The 20,448-nt window shown below is 51.4% G+C and overlaps 1 protein-coding gene across 26 annotated transcripts in view; it reads left to right on the top strand.

The window, feature by feature from the left end:
• The first annotated feature begins 17,287 nt into the window (after nt 1-17,287).
• NCOR2 (nuclear receptor corepressor 2) overlaps nt 17,288-20,448 on the top strand; it is a 221,607-nt gene continuing 218,446 nt past the window's right edge. For 11 of the 26 annotated variants that reach the window (XM_068562663.1, XM_068562673.1, XM_068562674.1 and 8 more), the window contains exon 1: nt 17,289-17,507. The gene's annotated coding sequence lies outside the window, so the exon portion shown is untranslated. Of the gene's footprint in view, nt 17,508-20,448 lie in introns of all 26 variants that reach the window. The other 15 variants (XM_068562681.1, XM_068562686.1, XM_068562675.1 and 12 more) reach the window with 3 other exon arrangements.

Consider the following 20,448-nt stretch of genomic DNA (forward strand, 5'->3'; position numbering starts at 1 on the left):
TGCCTGGAATAGAATGAGATCTCAGAAATAGCACTCATTTTTGTTGGTTTTCTTGTTGTGGATTCTGGGAGACCAAGATGAAGGCCTCTTGGAGATAGAAATTAGCAGGGAGGGGGCTGCCCTTGACTTCAGGGAAGAAAAATAAGAAAACCAGAGGAACGCCCACTGAGGTGTACACTGGGGGATGTTTGTTACAGCATTGTGTGGAATGAGTAGACTGATACATTCTTACACCCTTCAGTAGGGGATTGGCTAGTGAGGCAGGACAGTGGATTACTATGCAGCTCTGGGAAGAACACGGATTCGATATTAAACTGACATAGAATAAGCTCCAATTATAGATCATTCAGCAAATATTCAAGAAGCAAAATGGTGTGTGTATAGAAGTCTATGTTTGTGTTAAAAAAGGAGAGTATCGTTAGTCATCAAGGAAATGTAAATCAAAACCACAAGGAGATACCACTTCACATCAATTAGGATGACTACTGAAAAAAAAAAGAAACAGAAAATAAGTGTTGGTAAGGCTGTGGAAGAATTGGAACCCACATGCATTGTGGGTGAGAATGTAAAATGGTGCAGCCACTGTGGAAAATATTATGGCAGTTTGAAATGTTAAACACAGAATTACTCTATGACTCAGCAATTCCACTTCTAGGTGTATATCCAGAAAGAACTGAAAACAGGGATTCAGACAAACACATGTACACGAATGTTCACAGCAGCACTAATCACAAGGGCCGAAAGGTATGAACATCCCAGATGTTCATCTACAGATGAGTGGATAAACAAAATGTTGGCTATGAATACAATGGAATAGTTTTCAGCCGTAAGAAGGAATGAAGTACTGACACAATCTACAACATGGATGAACCTCAAAAATATTATGCTAATTGAAAGAAGCCAGTCATAAAAGGCCACATACTGTAAGGTTCTATTTATCGGAAATGTCCAGAACAGGTAAATCCATAGAGATAGAAAGCAGATTGGTGGTTACCAGGGACTGGGGGAGGGGAGGAATGGAAAGTGACTGCTTCATGGGTACCAGTTTCCTTTTGGAGTGATGAAAATGGTCTGGAACTAGATAGTGGTGACAATGGTGAATATGCTAAATGTCATTAATGGTAAATTTATGTTATGTATCTCTTACCACACGTGCATGCAAAAAAATGGCAGGGAGAGGATCCGCACAAACACATATATGTACGCGCACGTATATCCTGGTATATGCAACAAAATATCTCTGGAAGGAAAAACTGATAACTGTGGCCGTTCTTGGGGAGGGGAGTCAGGGGGCTGGAAGCCCAGGTGGAGGAGACCTTTGGGTCTGTTGGAACTTATTTTATCATATGTGTGTGTTACTTTTAACAAGTAATAAGGTATTCAGGTGAATTTTACAAGAAGAGGAATGTCAGAAATTCAGGGGAAATAATGAGATGTCAAAGATGGATCCCTTGTGTGTGTGTGTTCGGGGGTCGTGTGCTCAGGCAATAGTAAGAACACTGAATTGTGCATCTTTGATGCAGCTCTGCCTTCACCACTGAGGACAAATGTTCTTTCAAATACCACAGGAGGAAGATATGTTCTATAGAGAGAGTTGAATTCATGGCTGGCAGGGAGACAGTAAAAAAAGACGCAAGAGAAGAGCGTGAAGATGGGCAAAGACCCCAATTTTCTAAAAGGGAAAAATAATATGGATTCTGGAAATCCCAGATGGGGTATGTCTGGCAGCCAGAGTTCTTAGCAGAATTCTGGAACAGAGCTTTACACAGATGGCTCATGACTATTTAGAAGAAAATATGATAATCACGAGAAGTTAACATGGGTTCACTAAGCTACCTTGCGTTGACTGATGTCAATTTCCTATTTTCATGGGGAGACCCCTTGGTAGAGCAGATGGCCCCTTAGGACCCCATCCTCCTAAAGTATCTGTTGAGTAGTGGTTTCATTATCTTTATAAGGGGAATTGTTATCAATTCCTTGATTGTCTGCCTTGTGTCTTCTGCATCTGCTTTATCTGACAATATTATTCCTATCCCACATGTTTTTAGGACATTTCCCTTAATAGTTTCTTGTCTATTTATAAAGCTACTCAGACTTATTTTAATATTTATTTATTTATTTACTTAAACCTGTATTAATCAAGAGTCTTTTGATTGCAAGGGAAATAAATCCAATTTAAATAGTCTTAAGCAGAAATGTCTAGAGGTGTGGTATGGATTTCAGGTACGGCTGGATCCAGGTGCTTAAATGATATCATTGGGAATCTGTATCCTGCCATATGTTGGGTCTGCTTTCCTTTGTATTGGTTTTATTCTAAGGTTGGATTTCTTCAAGTGGAGGAAAGATGGTGTCAACAGCTGTTAGGTTACCTCTTATCACCTTGGCAACCTGAGCAGAAGGGGGGCACTTCTTGCCTGAATGCTCCAGTTACTGGGCCAGCTATGATTGGCCCAGTTGTGTCTTATACCCATTCCTGAAACAATCACCACGACTCTGCCCAAGTTGGGCCATATCTTCTAACCAAATCACATTAGAGATTATTTCATTTAGTAGTGAGAGAGGAAAGGTTCCCTAAAGGAAAACTGAGATGCTATTATTGGGACAGAGAAGGAATGGATGCTTGTCAAGCAAAAACACAGCCTAATCAAATTACGATTAATTATGCAAAGATTTTGCATGGCAGAGAGTCCTAAATGGCATCCCAAGGTCAAAATGAATCTGCTATTATCTCCCTGTGCTCCATGCCTCCATTAATACAGAAAACAAGAGTTAACTGATTGATAGTACTCTGGCTATGAAAACTAGATGGTGATTTTGTGGGATCTGTTTGTATGTGGGTCGTACAGCTGGACCCATGCGAGGCCCTTCTGCCTAGAAGTGAAGGCTGTGTAGAAGAGGCAGAGGTGGGGTTGCAAAAAGGCAGCTGCAGGCTGGGCAGGGAGGACCACAAACAGAGAGATGGTGTCCAGGAAACACACAGTGTGAGCTACAGTCTCAGGCAGAAGCTGTCAACCTCTCCTCTTCCACACACTCTGGTCATGGTGAGTCTCCTGGGTGTGCCCCAGGCAGAGGTGGGACCCATGGCTTAATATCTTCCTGATTAAGACAGGGCAGAGGTTTAGATCTGGAATGTCAAGTAAATGTCATCCAAGTGCCAGCTGCAGTTGTCTGCAGCAACTCCCTTTGACATTGTGTCCCGAAGAATTAAAGGCTTTGCCTGGAATCAATGGACAAGAGAGAGGATCGATTAGCAATGCCTGCCCTGGGAGTGGAAGCTGGAGGGATAGTAGGCATGCCTCATATTTGCTGAGACTGGGCTGGGCCTTCCCAAGGCTATTCTAAAGAAAGAGGATGTCAAGAGGCCATCCCAGCAACTGAAGACAGATTTACTTCTATTGAACGCTAAATGAAATAATCTCTAAGCAAATAGCACTCTCTATGCACCGTCTGTTCTCCTAAGCCTCTTTCCTTAGTCTGCATCATCAACAACAGGTGTTTGCTGTTCATGTGACTCCAACCACCAAAAATAGGCAAGATAATAACGATGGTATAAGCTTCTCAGACTTCAGTCATTCCTGAAAACCTCCACATATTCATAAGCCAGTGTGCCATTGGCTTTATTGTCTAGCTATTATTTTTCTTTTTATTAATAGTGTTTTTTAATTAGAAAAAATTTTTCTTTTAAATTTATTTTTGGCTGCATTGGGTCTTTGTTGCTGTGCGCAGGCTTTCTCTAGATGCGGCGAGCGGGGGCTACTCTTGGTTGTGCTGCGCGGGCTTCTCATTGCGGTGGCTTCTCTGGTTGCGGAGCACAGGCTCTTGGCACGTGGGCTTCAGTAGTTGTGGCACGCGGGCTTCAGTAGTTGTGGCTCACGGGCTCTAGAGTGCAGGCTTCAGTAGTTGTGGTGCGCAGGCTCAGTGGTTGTGGCGCACGGGCTTAGTTGCTCTGCGGCATGTGGGATCTTCCCAGACCAGGGCTCGAACCTGTGTCCCCTGCATTGGCAGGCGGATTCTTAACCACTGCGCCACCAGGGAAGCCCCTAATATTTTTCTTTAAAGTGCTTTACCTTCTAGAACTTTTTACTGAAGTATGTTAGACAGACAGAAAAGTCACAGGTTTTAAATGTATAGCTTAAAGAATTTTCATCAAATGAGCACACTGGTGTAGCCAGCACTCACTTCAAGAAAAACCACCTTCCCTAACGGCCACAGGACTCCCCTGCCCAGACCTCTTTTCAGTCACTAACCCCCAAGGGTGACCACTATCCTGACTTTTAACTACAGATTAGTTTTGCCTCACTTGGAACTTCAAGTCAATAGCATCTTACAGTTTGGACTCCTTTGTGTCTCGTTTCATCCACGTTGTCACGTGTAACTGTGGTGTAGCCTTCCATGGTGTAAATATACCACAATGTATTTATCCATTCTAGGTTGATGGGTATTGGGGGGGGGGGAGTTTTTATCCTGGGATGTAATGAATATACCCTGTGTAGACATCCTCCTGTGTGTGTTTTTATGAACACATGGACACATTTCTAAAGGGTATATACCTGGGATAGAAAGTGCTGGGGTCATAAGGTGTGCGTATGTTCAGACGTAGTAGATAGAGTTTCCAAAGTGCTTGAACCATTTGACACTCCCACCCGAGTGTATGAAAATTTGGCTAAACTTGTATTTATTTATTTATTTTTAAATAATGGTGGGACCTAGACTTATTTTTAAAAGGCAATTGTATAGCTATCATAAAAGAAAGCTCAGTATCACTTGCCACAAATAAAAGGTAATAATAACTACTATAAAAACTAATAACTATTAAAATTTTTATCTATAATCTGTTAAAAATTTCATCACCTAAAATCACCACAAGTGCCATCAAGCAGTACAGATGTCACACTTCTGGAAAGACTGGCGTAGGCAGTATTGCTGGTTCTTACCCAGCAGGAGGGACCTTGATTTTATGGGGCTTCTCCACCAGCTGTAAGACCTCAGGGGCAGCTGAGCCCCGCCCCCAGCTCCAGGCAAGACTCTGATTAGTGTGAGAGTGAGCCAATCCGCTTTGCCTGGGATGGTTCAGGAATGGGCATGTGACCCAATTCTGGCCAATAAGATGTTTAAAACATTGCATAGGGCACGGTGATGCGTCTGCAGGCTGGACCTCAGGGCCCATCAAACCTGCGTTCAGATCTTGCTTCTCTGCTTCTGCTCTTGGTAACCTGAGCCAAGTTGCTCTGTGTCTCTGGGCCTCACCTGTTACTGGCGGCTGATAAAGGTAAGGTTGAGAGAGGTCCTGTGTGCCAAACACTCAGCCAGCACCCCGATCTTAGTGAGTACCTCTCAAATTATTGTTGGTTCTGGGAAGAGGGCTCACATGAGTCCTTTCCCCACTGGCTTCTAGGATGGGGTCTTGAAGTACAGTCGTTTGGGGCAGCTTTCCATTTTAATTTGGGGAGAAACTAGAAAAACATCTTCTAGAGTCAAGGCAATGGAATAAGAATTGATATTCTGAGCCCCACCCTGAGGAGTAGGTTGAAGGAAAGGTAATAGCAGCTGAGGTATGTTGAGAGCTAGGCTTTGCAGGCATTGGCTCCTTTTATTCTCATAACAATCCTATGAACTAGGTCCCATTACTATATCCATTTTACAGATAAGGAAACTGAGGCCCAGAGAGTTATTCAGAGGGAGCATGGCAGAGCCAGGATATGAACCCAGGCCATTGGATGAGTGAGTGATTATCCCCTTCTTTCTTGCTGTGGGAGCCTGGTTTTACTTAAAGGCCCATGCCTCTTCATGTGACACAGGAAAGTGCGACACATCCCCAGCTCTGGGGAGAAGCCAGATTGGTCTCAGGCAATTTATCTGATCACATTTCCTTTTCCAGAGATTGGTTAAGCCATGGGCATGGCACCCAGTTCTAGCCAATGATACACGAGCGAGAGGCTGCAGCGGGCTTTGGGGAAAGGTTTCTTGTTCTCCATGTACTACTGGCTGTTGTGTCTGGATGTATTAGCTGGCAGCCATTTTGTGATCATAAGGGAATTTGAGATGAGAACAAAGTTGAGGATGGGAAACAAAAAAGATGGAAAGAAACTGGGGGTCCATGACAGTGGCACTTAATTAACCCAACTCAGAACTGCCTCCTCCTCCTGATTTCTTGCTCTGTGAAATAACAAATGATCTCATTGTTCAAGCTGCTGTGTGCTGGGATTTGTTAGTTGGATTGTAATGGATATAATTGAACGACTGTCAGCTTCATGCAGATAGGAATGTTCTCCTGTCTTGGTTGCTGCTGTATCTCCAGTGCCTGGAACAAAGTAAGTGTTCAATGAATATTTGTTAAATAATGGGTGAAGCAGAGTGGCTGGAGCACCCAGATGCAGGTTCAAATAATAAACACAGCAAAGCCAGAATCCCGAAAGGATGATGACTGTAAGCTCTGCAGTCTGAGAGACCTGGTTCAAGGCCAGTGCTCTACCCTTGAGCCAGGTGACCTTGGGCTGATTCTCTCACCTCGGTATTCTTGTGTATAAGATGGGTGTGATAGGCAGAATAATGACCTCCTCAAAGACGTCCACATCCTAATCCCCGGAACCTGTGAATATGTGACTTTACATGACAAAGGGATTTTGCAGATGTGATTCCGTTAAGGATCTCAGAAAAGGGAGATTATCCTGGATTATCCAGGGGCCCAATGTAATCACAAGGGTCCCTATAAGAGGGAGGCAGGAGAGTCAGAGTCAGAGAAGCGGATGTGACGATGAAGCAGGGGTTGGAGTGATGCAGGGCCACCAATTTCTAAAAGCTGGTAAAAGCAGGGAAATGGATTCTTCTCAAAGCCTCGAAAAGAACACAGCCTTGCAGACATCTTGATTTTAGCCCTATGAGACTCATTTCGGACTTCTGATTCCAGAACTGTAAAGTAATAAATTTGTGTTGTTTTAAGCTACGATGTTTGTGATAATTTGTTATAGCAGCTACAGGAGATTTATAACAAGAAGCTGATAATTGTGTTTACCTCCAAGGGTTCTTACACGGATTCAGGAAGTTCAAGCATGAACTTGGCATGTTGTAAGAGCCCAGCCAGCCCTAGCTGTTATTAACCAGTCCCAGCACTAGTCATGCCTCTGCCAGGAAGTCATCCCTGATTCCTCCAGCCCATGCCCACCTCTCCCCTTCCTGGTAAGCACTAATAAAATGAGTAAGGTTGACATTTATGTGGCCCCAACAATGTGCTAAAGACTTTACATCAGCATCTCAACTAATTTTCAGGCCCAGGACTTTGCTGGTGGCACAGTGGTTAAGAATCCGCCTGCCAACGCAGGGGACACAGGTTTGATCCCTGGTCTGGGAAGATCCCACATGCCACGGAGCAACTAAGCCCGTGTGCCACAACTACTGAGCCTGCACTCTAGAGCCCGCAAGCCAAAACTACTGACCCCACGCGCCACAACTACTGAGCCCACGTGCTGCAGCTACTGAAGCCCGCGCGCCTGGAGCTCGTGCTCTGCAACAAGAGAAGCCTGCAATGAGAAGCCTGAGTGCAGCAATGAAGACCCAACGCAGCCAAAAAAAAAAAAAAAAAAAAAAATTTCAGGCCCATTCGAAGAGGAAAGGGCTTATATGATACCCATTTCACAGAGGAGGAAACTGAGACGAGGAGAAGTTAAGAACGATAATGAGATGGGATGAGAGGAGGCCTGATCCACCTGCATCAGACACCCTTCACCAGCTTGGCTTGGACTCCGACGACCTTGAGAACAAGATGGGCCTTGCACCCTCAGTGTAAGCCTTTCCATAAATAGCTTCAAAGGAATCACAGGGAACATAAACTGAAATTTTTCCTCCACGCAGCTGCCAAAGCAAACTGTTTTACAGGTACAAACGGGCTCCACTCCCTTCGCCTGGCCCAGACTTGTCTCCACGCCCAGCCCTGCAGGTCTCCCCCTGTGCTTGGATGCCGGGGGGATGGGTCATCTACATCCTGCCTTCTGAACCTCCCCGACATCTGTTTCCTCCTCCCCACTTCACTGCCCGTGACCTGACACATCATTTCTCACTGCAAGGCCTCCCACCTCGTGCTGCTCAAAAGGATAACTGTTCTGAAACATGACCCAGACCTGACCACAGTCCTACTGAAAACCCTTCAGGGTGTCCCCAGTGCTGATAGGGGAAGTCTGGACTCCTTGTGTGGCGTACAAGGACATTCATATTTGCCAGGCTCATCTATTCTACCTCAGGACCTTTGCACTTGCTGTATCCCCTGCCTAAAATGCCTTTTCCATGGATATCCTCATGGCTGGCTCTCTCCTTTCAAAGAGGCCTTCCCTGACCACCCTCTGCCACCCTCTGCTTTATTCTTCTTCCTTCAATACTAGCTGACATTACAACATGCCATTATGTATTGATTTGTTTATTTGTCTGATACCTCTCACCAGAAGATGGTCCCTGTGAGATCAGAGAGTGTGTCTCAGGTCTCCAGGTGATAAGTACCAGGAGGAAAGTTAAGCAGGAGAGGAGGATTGAGAGCTTTGGAGAGGGGCTTGTTTTAGAAAGAGTAGGAAGATACCATTTCATCAAAGACGTGTAGGAGGTGAGACAGCAAGTCATGGCCATCTGGGAAAAAGTATTCCAGGTAGAGGGAACAGTTAGTGCAAAGGTCCTGAGGCAGCATTCTGGGTGTGTCTGAGGTGGCCAGTGTGTTGGAGCAGAGTCAGAGACGGGGAGAGTGGGGATGATGAGGTTGGGGGGAGTCAGGGTAGTCTCCCCCAGGCTCTTTCCCTCCCCTGCTGCTGTCCCTCTTGCTTTCTTGCCTGTTCAACATAGTCTAGTGAAACTGATTGTTCTGGCATGGCAGGTGCTATGACAATGATGATTCACACCAGCCAGATTCTGAGTAATGTTCTAATGCACAGGGGGCCAAGGTAGGGACAGAAAGCCATATTTTTGGGTACGGGGACATCAATCCTGCACCCCCATTCAATCAGTGGTATGAATGCCTCCTCTGAGCAGTGGAAATTACAGTCAAAGCAATGACCCAACTGGATCTTGTGGGATGGTGCAGGGGAGGCTCCGGAGTCAGATAGAGCTGGGCTTAAAGGTGAATTGCTTCCCACTGATGGCTTTGAGCTGGTGATTTACCTCTCTGAGCCTTAGTTTCGTCATCTGTGCCTTAATTTTCCCATCTGTATAGGGGGGATGGTAGCAGTTCCAATCTTACCAGGTTATGAGGCTCAGTAAAATACCATAAAGGGTTTATGCTTATGAAACACTATGTGCCAGACATTGCCTGATCTACACACATTGATTCATTTAATTTTCACAGTAATCCTATGAGGGATGGTCTGTTATTGTTCCCCATTTTACAGATTAGGAAACAGGCTCAGAGAGGTTGAGTAACTTGCCCAAGGTCACACAGCCGGGCAGTATGGTTCCAGGGTATGTGTGTCTAACCATTATGCTATGCAGCTCTTGTAGATCAATAAACCCTGGGAAATGCTGAGCTAGCTCAGGGCTCATTATAGAAAGAGCTCTTGAAGAATGCTCTTTAAGATTTTGAAGTGCCCCAGCTCTTTGGAGTTCTGAAGGGTGTTCGGCTGTCTTCGCTCACTGAATTCCTGAAACCACCTGTTAAGGTTGGCCAGACAGTGAGTCATTTTACAGATGAGGAAAACTGAGGCCCAGGGAAGTAAAATGGGTTGCCTCTCCTAACACTCCAGCCACTCTGGGCTTCTATCCATTCTTTGAACACACCGAGTCACTTCCCATGGTATGGCCTTTGCATACCTGCCTCCTTCTCAACCTCTGCATGCCACCTTAGATGTCACCTCCTTAGGGAGGCCTTTCCTCCCTGATTACCTAACCTCAAGCCTGTCCTTCTCCCTTCTTCCCTCCAGGTTTCTTGGTCCCTGAGTAGCTTCCTTTTGGCAATCACCACCGTTTTTAACCTTATTCTTTCTTTCTTTGCTTGTTTGTTTTCCTTTCTTTTTTTTTTTTTTAAAGACTTTTTTTTGATGTGGACCATTTTTACAGTCTTTATTGAATTTGTTTCAATATTGCTTCTGTTTTATGTTTTGGTTTTTTGGCCACGAGGCATGTGGGATCTTAGCTCCGCGACCAGGGGTGGAACCCGCACCCCTGCATTGGAAGGTGAATTCTTAACCACTGGACCGCCAGGAAAGTCCCGCTTGTTTGTTTTCTGAGTCCCTAAATCTCACATGGAAGAGAATGGGCTCTGGTGGTTGAAGGATATTAAGGGTGTTAATACCATTCAGGGTATTAAGTGGCCTCTGCACTTGAGGCAAAGCTTCCAGACAATGACCCTCAGAGACACACTGCAGAGCTGGACTGCCAGGGGAGCTGCTGCCCTCGGGAAGCCACCCTCTGAATGAGGTGCTGCCCTCAGATGCCAGTTCCAGAACCTGCCCCACTACAGTGCACCCAGTCCAACGGCTGGACCCTCTCTCTACCCCGTGGATAACTGTTCTGAATTCTAGAGTTACCTGTGGATTGCTGGAACCAGAATCCACACAGAACTCTCGCTGCAAGGGAGTCTGGAAAACATAAGTGTTGGCTTCTGCTGTCCAGGAAGGCACGCCAGGAGGAGGGAGGAATGGACACTGCCCTGGCAGAAAGCTAGCTCCATGCGAGTCCCGTTCACTGCTGGGTCCTGGGGCCAGCCTAATACATGTTTGTTGAGTGACTTAATGAGGTGTCAGAGTTGGGAGTAGAACCCAGATCTGTCTGATTCAAAACCATGAATCCTTTCCATTTCAACTTGCTCTTGCTTTCTAGAGGGACCCTCCCTTGGGATCTTAGGGCTCTGCACACTTTGCACACGCAGTGCTGGGTCTTCAGTAATTCCCGAGGGCACTGAGAGGCCTGGAGGGCCCTTCTGAGTCAGTTGAACCTGCCACATTGATATTTTTAAAATGAGAGTTATTATTGGTTCTGTTGGGTAAAAGCCAGAGGGGACCCAGGAAGGACACACATGCCCAGCTCCAAGACTTCCAGCCTCTCCGGACAGGCCTCTGAGTTCTGATCTTGACTTGACCAGGGGCCTGTGCTCTAGGCCCCTATGCAGGGAAGTTCAGGCCAGAGCTGCTCTGAGAACCACACATGGTAGCCACTGCAATGTGGATTCTTATACTGTCTGGACATCCGCGCATAGCCGCCGCCACCCTGGGAAGGCTGGGGCTTTTGCTGGTTTCCCAGGCCTAACCGGGAGGTCAGGCCACCCAGGGGCTAATTCCTAACATTCTCTGGGAGGCTGGAAAACAGCAAATGTGGTGCAAAGATGCCAGAAAGGAGACCTCCTTGAATCGCAAGAAAAAATCCAGAAGCGAATGCAGGGATGTCCAAAACCAGATGTCCAAGCTAAAAAAAATAAAAAGAAAAGAACTTTCAATATGCATCTTTAAACAGTCCACTTGGGATGTGGTCAAAGCAAATTGCCATTCCCCCACCCCCCACCCCGCATCCGAACCCCAACTCCCAGGCACGCCCCCTCCACCCAGAGGCAACCCCTAGTATCAGTCTCTTGTGTGTCCTTTTACCACTCCAATCTCCCACAACCGCCCTCCATCCTCACCGCGCACTCGTTCATTCTTCTCCTACTGGCCTCACTCTTGTTCCTTGAATACACCAGGCACATTCCCACCCCAGGGCCTTTGTACCGGCTGTGCCCTCTGCACATTCGGCTTTTGCCTAGATACTGCATGCATGGTTCCCTCCCTTACCTCTACTGTGTCTTTCTTTCCTGACTTACTTTTTCTCACAGCATGAACCACCTCCTAATACAGTGTATGATACATTTGTTTCGTTTTCCTTATGCAGCTCCGCCTTCAGAATGTCAGCTCCAGGAGGGCAGGGACTTTGCCTTTCTCAGTCACTGCAGAATTCCCTGAGTTAGCATGGTGCCTGCCACACAGTAGGCACTCCTGAATTAATAAATACCCTTCCGGAAGTAGCCATGCACAGACAAGCATGTAGCTGCACATTTATTCCCCTCTCTATTTTGTGCATGAGGTACCCCACTGCACGCCCAGGTCTGTACCTGCTTTTGTGCTAAACAATGTATCTTGGAGCTCTGCCCCCATCAGAATGCACAGCCTGTTCTGTGCTTGTCCACGGCTGCCGAATGTTTCATTGGAGGAACGCCCAGGCTCCACACAGCCTGCCCTGTTGACATCCATTCTGGCAGCCCTGACCTCTGACCACCACGAGCAAGGCTACGGGGACCATCATCCTCTCTGGATGTCTCTCTTCGTACCCCACCCGCCCCTAAGAGCAAAGACTCAAGCAGATGGGCGGGGGAGCACCCCAGAATGCAGCCCTGGGAGAAAACGAGTTGTTTATCTTCAGATATAATGAGGCCTATCAGACAGGGGCTTGATCTCGTTCCCTGCTTCCTTCTTTCTGAAATGAACACAGTGTCATAAATAAAGGCGCAGACCTCAGAGGAAGCCGGGGGTGACACGGCAGTTTCTTGCAGTGAAGGGGGGGGGGTGGCTGGGGGCTCTAAGTGACATCCTCAGTGATATTTTTGCAGGACTGTGAGATTGGAGGAGCACCCTGGACACCCCTGTGCAAGAAAGGATGGGGATTTGGGGAAATCCTGCCCTTTCCAAAATCCTCTGTGTCCTGAAATTTAAATATCCTTCAAACACCAGCATATTTTTCTTTCCCTTTAAAGGACTTTTAGCACACAGGCGTTGACATAACTTTGTATTCTGAGTGTCGACTCCCCGCTGGATGCCCGTCCCTGAGGCTGGGCTTGATCTCCTTTGCCCTTCCCTCTCACAGCCCCTGGCATACAGTAGGCGCTTACTAAAATACATACTGAATGACCAAAGCTGGGATGCATTCATTGAAACCAGGCTTTCCCTCCTCCTGCCCATATTTCTGGAAAAGGGTTCCCTGTCCACTTAGGAAGTTTCCACTTCCCGCCCCTACCCGGCCCCTCCACTAGGGGTGGGAAGCATGGGTCACTGAGTAGAAAACCAGCCTGGAGAGCGAAGGCTTTGCAGGGTCACAAACAAGCTGGCCCCTGCAGACAGTGGCCCACCCAGGCATTTGCTGTTTGGCTTGGCCATGCTTGTGTTTTAAACAGAGGGTGACTCTGAGGGCCTGGGGACAGGCATGGGGGTGTGCCAATTACTCACCTCTCCTCCACTCACAGGCCTGCTGTTCCTGTCAAGCCCTGTGGGCTCTTGCGTTTGCCCTCCCCATTTTACTATATATTATATTACATTATATTAATTTATTTATTTTGGCCGTTCTGTGTGCAGCATGGCTTGCGGGATCCCAGGTCCCTGACTAGGGATCGAACCTGGGCCCCCTGCAGTGCAAGTGTGAAGTCCTAACTACTGGACTGCCAGGGAAGTCCCTGCCCTTCCCATTTTAAAGCACATCAAAAGTATGAAAAGTCTATGTAAGACCTCCTGTGTCTACACTGTTCTGATGTGCATGTGAGGCTTGCCCCTGTGATGCTCATCTGGGCATCTTTCGGCTTGTCGCTGAGAGAGGTCCTCAGAGTGAGGGCTTCCTTTGTGGGTGCTCCGACCGGCCAGCCTGGGAAGCTCTTGGGGCCACTGGGGTCAAGGAAGCTTAGGGCACCATGCCCTGCAGCCTGTGTTCTGACCCTTTAAATGCCTGGTTTCTCCAGGGTTGGCCAGGGGGCCAGTTTTCCAGCCACTGGAATGGCTGGAAGTTTGATCTGACACTGTGGATGTCCATATGGGCTCAGTGACCCTGAATGGGCATCTCCTGGGTGTCAGGCCCTGGGCTGTGCTCGGGGAGCAACTCCCCCCCCCCACCACCGCCCCCTGCTACCTAGAGGATGAGACAGATGGAGAGAAGTAAAGGCTCGACTCTCAAATATCCCAGAGGAGTGAGTGCTAGGAAACAGGCCAGCCATCCCCCCTTGTTTCTGGATTCTCCAGGGCCAAGTCTGACCCCCCAGCCAGCCCCCTTCTCCCCTGTGTTGTATTCATTTATTCATTTGTTCCCTCATTCTCAATACATTTTTAAAAAATATATTTATCTATTTATTTGGTTGCGCTGGGTCTTAGTTGCGGCAGGTGGGCTCCTTAGTTGCGGCATGTGGGCTCCTTAGTTGCGGCATGCAAACTCTTAGTTGCGGCATGCACGTGGGATCTAGATCGAACCCGGGCCCCCTGCATTGGGAGCACAGAGTCTTATCCACTGCGCCACAAGAGACGTCCCTCAATACATTTTAATTGAGTGCCTGCTATGTGCTGGGGATACAGCAGTGAGCCAGACAGATGAGGTCTCTGCTCTCATAGAGCTGACATTCTGATGACAAAAGACAATATATAAGCAACATGCCCAAGATAATTTTAGATGGTGAAAAATGGTGAGGAAAAGGAATAAGGGGATGGGTTAGCGAGTGCCTTAGGGGTTTTAGATAGAGGTCCAGTGAGGGCCTTTCTAAGGAGGTGATATTGACCTGGGACTTGAAGTTAGAAGATTGCTGTCTCAGACAGAGGGAACAGCAAGTGCAAAGGTCCTGAGGCAGGGATGAGCTTACTAGTTTGCCAGGTATTTAGGAGGGAACGGTTGAATGATTGGAAGGGGGACAGTGGGATCTGAGCCTAAGGTAGAATTTGGCTCCATTCAGGCCAGAGCCCCTTGGATGCATACATTAGAAGCTCTTAGCTAACCCTCATTCCCAAGGGGTGTAGGGGCCCTCCAGAGAGGCTGTTTGGGGGCCAGAGTATTCGGCAATTTTTCAAAGCTGCTGTTCCCATTAGTTACATGTGGATCCCTGGGGTTGCTGCTCAGAGCCCAGTAGCGAAAGATGCAGAACACTGAGTAGCAATCAGGGCATGGGATGCAATCTGTGGGGGGCTGGGTATAGGGGCTCAGGTGAGACCTCTTCCACCTCATCCTTCCAGAGTCAGGGTTCGGAGCACCCATCTGGAATTGCTAGCTGAGTGAGTCCAGCAAGTTAGGTTCTTAACCTCCCAGGGCCTCAGTTTCCCCATCTGTATTGTGGGACCCATCTCAGGAGCCCCCAAGCCCCCATCTGAGGGTTTCTGGAGGGAATTCATGAGCTCTGAGAACATGCACTTGTGTTGCTCCCTGCAGCCCATGAGGATGAGATTAATAAGCAGAGAGACAGGAGTGGGCAAGAGGCCAGTCTTCTGCAGAAAAATGCCGCCCCTTCTCCTGGCCTGGGCGTTTCCATCTGTCACGGGGTTGGTCCAGAGGACACCGATGGTTGAGTCTCTACTTGGCTCTTAGAGGGGTTTCCAGGTGACCCCTGGGACATTACCAAGCTGACAGTCCCCCTGCCTGCCTGACCCCCTCCTATGCCCCTAGACTCAGCCAGAGCCCCATGGCAACCCTTGGGAGGCAGAAGCTGGAAGAAGGAACCCCTGAATTTACCCCAAACCCTTCTCCTCAGTGCCAAATCCCAGAGCGGAATCTCATTGAAATGCAAATCCTGGGGAGTGTTCTCAGGTGACCAGGGGTTGGGGGTGAGGGCTCAGGAGCCTGCCTGCTGGGTAGGCTGAGGAGGGCTCTCCAGTTCCTGCCCTCCCTCCCCTCCCCCGGACCCCTCTGGAGGGCTAGACCTTCCTTCCTTAGGTCTGGCTTTTGACCTGTGGGTTCCCACGCTCTGGTTGCGTAGCTCTGGAGCTGGTGGGACCAGGACGGGAAGGGAGGGGCCGTTGACCTGAGAACCCCCCCTTCTGTTCCAAACTGCAAACTGCCCCTCCACAGACACTTCCCTTTTTCCAGATTTCCTCAGCCTCAGGTGCTCCCCCCAGCCCTCCGCAGGAAAAAAGGACCCGAGAAACCTGAGGGGGCCGAGAGGGACACATTGCTTCCAGGGCAGCCGGCAACCCCTGCAGGCCGGCTGGAGGCAGAGGCACGCCCGGCCCCTGGAAACCGCATGGCCGCCTCCCCACCGCAGCCATACCCCACTCCCCCTGGGGGTTCTCAGATGTTGGCAGATGGCAGAACTGAATCTGCTGAGACGTCGCTCCAAAAAAGGAAAGTTGAACTGAAAAAAAAAAAAAAATTTCAAACTCTCGTACATCTTAGGGGAAAGCAGAGGAGGAGGGAGGGTCCCGGTCTGGGGCTCCCAGTGCCCTCTGCTGTTTAAAAGATCTCCCTCGGTTTGAGAGGGCTGTCTGGGAGGGGCAGGAGGAGGGTAAATGAGGACACACCGTTGTCAGGGCAGCCAGTGGGGCTCCTGTTGGAGCGGTGAGCGCCTGCGTGTGCGCGGGCGAGTGTCCACATGTGTGCTCGTCTGTGACCCTGCCTACTCGTGCTGTGTGTGCCCGACCACAGGCTTGCAGCATCGTGTCTGTGCATTTGTGTCCCTGAAAGTCCCCAAATGGGAGTTCACGCAACGCACTGCGTCCTTACTGTGAAAGGGCCGTGAACAAGTAGTCAGAAATCCTCGCCCTCTAGAAACGGACATTCTAGTGTGTGTGTGTGTGTGTGTGTGTGTGTGTGTATGCCTGCGTGTGTGAACTCCTGTCTGTGTCCGGGGTTTGTTTATCTGTGGTGACCTTATGTCTTATGAGTCTATGTCCTAGGCTACGCTCACGTCTGCGGGGGTTTGCGAGTTTCCCCACGTGTTTACCTGGGTTAGATGTTCTCTCTGCTGAGGCCCAGTGTGTGAATGTCCACTGGTGAGAGTTCTGCGCCCTACTGTGCGCCAGAGCCCCCAGAGCGAGCTCCACCGTGGGTGTCGCTGCGCAGCTGTGTGGGTCCCTTAAAGGCCCTCCCCATATGACCCCTCCCCATGCACTGGCCGCTCCTGAGTTATAATTTAATAGCTGAAACGCTATTCCGGAGAAGTATCTGGGGCTGGGGAGGAGGAGGGCGTACGGGCCGCAGGAGGAGGAGGGGGCGGGATGGGGAGGCGCTTTCCCCCTCCTTCCTCCTTCGAGGAGCTGCTAAAAAGAAACTCGGCGTCGCGCCCAAGTGTGTGTGTATCTGTGTGGCAGCCCGTGCACGCGCGAGTGGGTGCGCGCAGGCCCAGGGGTGGCGACGCGGGCCCTTTAAGGAGCCCGAGGGGGCCGGGCCGGGGCGCGTCTGTGCGGGCGGGGAGCCAGGAGCCGGGAGGCCGAGCCGCCGCCTCCCGGGCTCCTGCCCCGCCCCCTCCTCCCCCTCCCGCCGCCGCCGCCGCCGCCGCCGCCGCCGCCACCGCCGCCGCCGCCGCCGCCGCCGCCGCCGCCGCCGCCGCCGCCGCCGCGGAGCGGAGCCGCGGGCAGGCCGGGCCGCACCGGAGCCCCGCGTCCGCCCGCGTCCCGCCTGAGCCGTGCGCCCGCGCCCTGCGCCCCGCGATGCGCGCCAAGTTGCGGACCAGGGACCCGGGGCTGGCGCCCTAGGAGGCGGCGGCGGGAGGATCGCGCCCCGGCTGGAGGCCGGGCCTGCTGCGCGCCCCCAGCCCGATCGGCACCGCCACTTGCCTGAGCGCCCGGGCAGCCCGAGCGCACCCCGATCTCGGGCGCCGCCGCCTCCACCTCCGCGAGGTGAGTTGGGGCCGGGGGTCCCCGCGGAGGGCCGGGGTGAGGCGCAGGGCGCGCTTCCGGGGGAATCGGGGAAGATCGGGCGGCGCACGCGGCGGAGTTGGCGGGGCCCCTGCACTCCCGAGTTGGCGCTCTCGGGGGTGGCCTGCTGGGGAGTGAGGCGCCTCGTAGACACTGCGGCCCGCGTGCGTGGAGGTGCCGGGGAACTTAGGGGAACTCCAGCTCCCCAGCGAGGGGGCGGGCAGGAGGGAAGTGGCGTGGGGGTGGGCAGGCGGGGGGCGCCCTGGAACTGCGTAGGGCAGCCCCCCGGCGTGTGCCACAGCCCTGGGGGCATGGCCGCCATGCGCCTCCCTCCTCCCCAAGCGGCCTCGGACTTAGGGGGGTGACACTGCGCCTTATTTTCCAGCGGGCAGTGCGGCTATGGGGAGCCCCTGGAGATGGCACCCTCGGCTCCCCGGCCTGGCTGCTGCGGAAGGCGCCTGGGGGGTTCCCGCCACCGGGGAGGGGGTGTTGGCGGTGGCGCTCCTGGACGAGGGACCGGAGGGCTCTGGGTGGGGGTCTCCGGGGAGAGGCACCCCTTGCTCCCCCCTCCCCCGTGGGCTGGTGTTCCTGGTGTCTGGGCCTGCCTCCCGCGGCTGGTGACGCCTCATTGGGCCGCCTCCTGGTCCCTCCCCCAGGCTGTGCGGATACTTGGGATGCCACTAGTTTGGGAAGTTGGAATTCGGAGCTGATCCCACTTGGGCTGGACCCGGAGGCCCCAGGCCCTGGTGCTGGGGGAGCACCCCCAGAGACTTGGAGGGGAGTGGGGGGGACCCGTGGGGCGCGCCTTCCCAACCCCGGACGCTTGCAGGAAAAAGCCCGAGGGAGGGAGAGAGGGCTAGGCAGGCGGGCGGGCGGGAGAGACACGCAGTACCTGTGAGCTGCTGTCGCCCGGGCCCAATTAGCGTGGGGCGCCCGGCGTTATTTTTACATTGTAGGTTTATTTTTTTGGAAGCGAGGGCCCTCCCGCCGCCTGTCGTGCGCTCCTGCTCTCCGAGGGTCTGGTGCAGGCAGCGGAGGCGGATCTGTTCTGTCCGCTCAGCCTCCTCCCTTCCTCCCCCTCCTCCTCCACCCCTGTTGGTGAGAACTGGTTTTATTATGATTTTTTTTTTTTTTTTTTTTCCCTTTTGCAGATTTGGAGGAAGGATGTGTGAGGGAGGCAGGGAGGAGGGAAGGGGAGAGGATCCCTGTGGAGTTCTGGGCTCGTTGGGTTGTGTTATCGGTGGCCTTGACTTTGCCCTTTTAAAACCAGATCTGGGTCCCCGCGGCTGCTTTGATAGAAGGGGCTCTCGGGGCCAGGAGTGAGCTGGGAGGGCGTTCCAGGGCATTGTTGTGTACCTCGTCGTGGGTGGCCTTTTTTTTTCTTTTTCTTTTTTTCTTTTTTTTTTGGATTGGTGGGTGCGGGGAGAGCCCTCAGAGAAAGGAAGAGATGTGAGCTGGGATAGCTGAGCCATTCACAGCCGACTGTGCAACTCAGCGCCTTGGGTTGGAATCATACTTTTGCCACTTTACTGGCAGTGTGACCCTGGACAAATTACTCAACTTCTCTGTGCCTCAGGCTTCTCGTCTGTAAAGTGGGGTAAAAATAGTACCGAGTTCAGAGGGTTGTTGTGAGAAGTGAGGTGGTAATACATAGAAGGTATTTGTATATGTGTTACTACAACCACTGTTACTGTTGTTGTTATGATTCCTGGGTTCTAAAACTTGGACTTTAATCCAATGGCCTGGACATTTTGTGAGAAGGGGCTGCCTTGCATTTTGCCTGGAGATCTGGTGAAGGGAAGGGGTCTTCTTTGCACCCCCCTTTGCTTTTCCCGGTGAGGACAGAGAAGGGCAGGTGGCGTCTTCAGCCCATTGAACAGATGCACAGATCGAGTCTGGCTGGCCCGGAGCCGGCGGTGAGCGGGGAATCGGCGGCGGCGGTGGGGCGGCTGCCAGGGCATCCCGGGCGCTGTCTGGCTTCCCCGCGCCGGCTGCCGTGTCCCTGCTTGGAAACTTAACCACCGCCGCCGCCGGGTGCCCGGGGAGTCTGCGGTATCCAGACGTGGGGGCGGGAACGCAGCGGGCCCCAGCCCCGGCCTCTTCCCACCGAGCTATTTACGCTTGCTCCGGGATCAATACTATTGATAAATCCATGTAAATGGTAATGTGGCTGTCAGGCCCCGCTGAGGGATGGAGACCCCTCGTGGGGCAGCGCGCACCCCCCTCCCTCCCTCAGCGAGGGTTTGGCTACGTGGGAAGGATTTATTTGGCATAATCCGTTCTTTTCGCCCAATTAATAATACTCATACCACCTCCGAAAGATTTCTGAGAGCTCTGCAAACACGAATTTAGCTGCGTGAAAGGCCCGAGCTGGGAAGGCTTGATTGTTCCCAGGGCATGGGGGTGGGAGGACTGACGGGGCTGATGCTTGCCCGCTGGCTGGCATTGGAAAGAGGCCCCAGGAGTCCCGGCCCCCAGCGTCTTGCCATTCAGGCTGGATGTGGAGGCTGCCTGGTCCGGATCCACCACCCCCCACCCTCCCCGCCCCGCCCCCGACTGCGAGTTGCACGGGGGAGGTACCTTGTGCTGTGTTCCCACCCAGACCTGAGGCCTGTGGGTGGAGAAGTTGGAGGGGGCTCCCTTCTTAAGAAGGAGAGATGCATAGGCAGGAGAGCTGGGACTCTCACCGCTTCCTTGCAACAGCTCTGAGAACAGAAAGTCCCCCACATCAAATGCTGCCTCTGACAGTAGGGGGTTGAGAGCTTTTATTTGTGTGTGTTTTTCCCTCCTCTGTTTCCTCTTCATCTCTCTAATGCCAACAGCAGCCTCCCCAGGTGACACCTCCGAGACTGGACTCCCTGCAAGGGGAACAGCTTGCGGGAACTGGTCATTCCTGCCCCAGGCGCCCAGGAAAGGGGGCCAG

The sequence above is a fragment of the Eschrichtius robustus genome, chromosome 14 (genome assembly GCF_028021215.1).
Source record: "Eschrichtius robustus isolate mEscRob2 chromosome 14, mEscRob2.pri, whole genome shotgun sequence".
Classification (NCBI taxonomy): Eukaryota; Metazoa; Chordata; class Mammalia; order Artiodactyla; family Eschrichtiidae; genus Eschrichtius; species Eschrichtius robustus.